A 1,029-nucleotide genomic window follows, 5' to 3' on the forward strand; every position below is an offset into this window, starting at 1 on the left:
AGAATGGAATATAATCACGTGCTATCAGAAAGCGCTGCACTTGACCCCTAGGTTTAAGAAGTTAGCCTTCCGTGGTGCCAGAGAGATTTATGAGCCTCTTCAAAGAATAACCTCAGCAGCAGGGAGGGACAGCCCCAGCAGTCAGCTGGCTCAGGCACCAGGGCAACAGGAAGAAGAGGGATCAGATGGAGCAGAAGCACCAGCAGTAGTGCCACAAACGTCTGCTGTTTGGATGCTGTTTGCCGAGAGAGCAACTGGGGATGCAACACAAAGGAATCCCTCAACAGATGCCATAATGGAGGTCCGATCCTATTTGGAGGAGCCCCTCAAAGCCCAAAGATCTGCAGATCCTCTAAGCTGGTGGAAGAACAAGGCCTCTGTCTACCCACGGCTTACTAAAGTCATAACAGGGAGACTCTGCATTGTGGCCACATCCTTGAAAACGGGACAAATAATTACTGAGAGAAGAAACCGCATCAGCCCCTCAAGTGAGGCAGCCTGCATTTCTGAAATGCAAATCTCTCATAAAAGCAAAATATGGTCAGCATTGCTGTGTGCTGCTGGTTATAACCTGGCAATAAACAAGAGAGAGAAAAGAGGGACCAGTTTAATGTTTTAAGTGGGATGCTGCAGTTTTGCACATTGTTATTTATTTTTCTTTGATATGGTGCAATATTCTATTATTATGTTGTTCCGATTGTATTTGTTTTGAATTGTTACATTTATATGAACTTTGTTTATATACATTTTAAAAAGTTCAACTTTAAATACACATGTGTAACAGCATCCATTTTTACATTTAGTTCAATTTGTGGGATGCTGCAGTTTTGCAAATTGTTATTTATTTTTCTTTGGCATGGTGCAATATTATATTATGCTGTTCAGGTTGTGTTAAAGAGCCGTTTGGAAGCCAAAAGAGCCGGCTCTTTTTGGTGAGCTTAGACAAAGGAGCCGGTTCATTGAAAAGAGCCGGAATGCCCATCACTAACCAGAACCTTGGAATGCGTTCGCGTTTCGTTCCACAAGTAA

The sequence above is a fragment of the Oncorhynchus keta genome, chromosome 13 (genome assembly GCF_023373465.1).
Source record: "Oncorhynchus keta strain PuntledgeMale-10-30-2019 chromosome 13, Oket_V2, whole genome shotgun sequence".
NCBI classification, from domain to species: domain Eukaryota; kingdom Metazoa; phylum Chordata; class Actinopteri; order Salmoniformes; family Salmonidae; genus Oncorhynchus; species Oncorhynchus keta.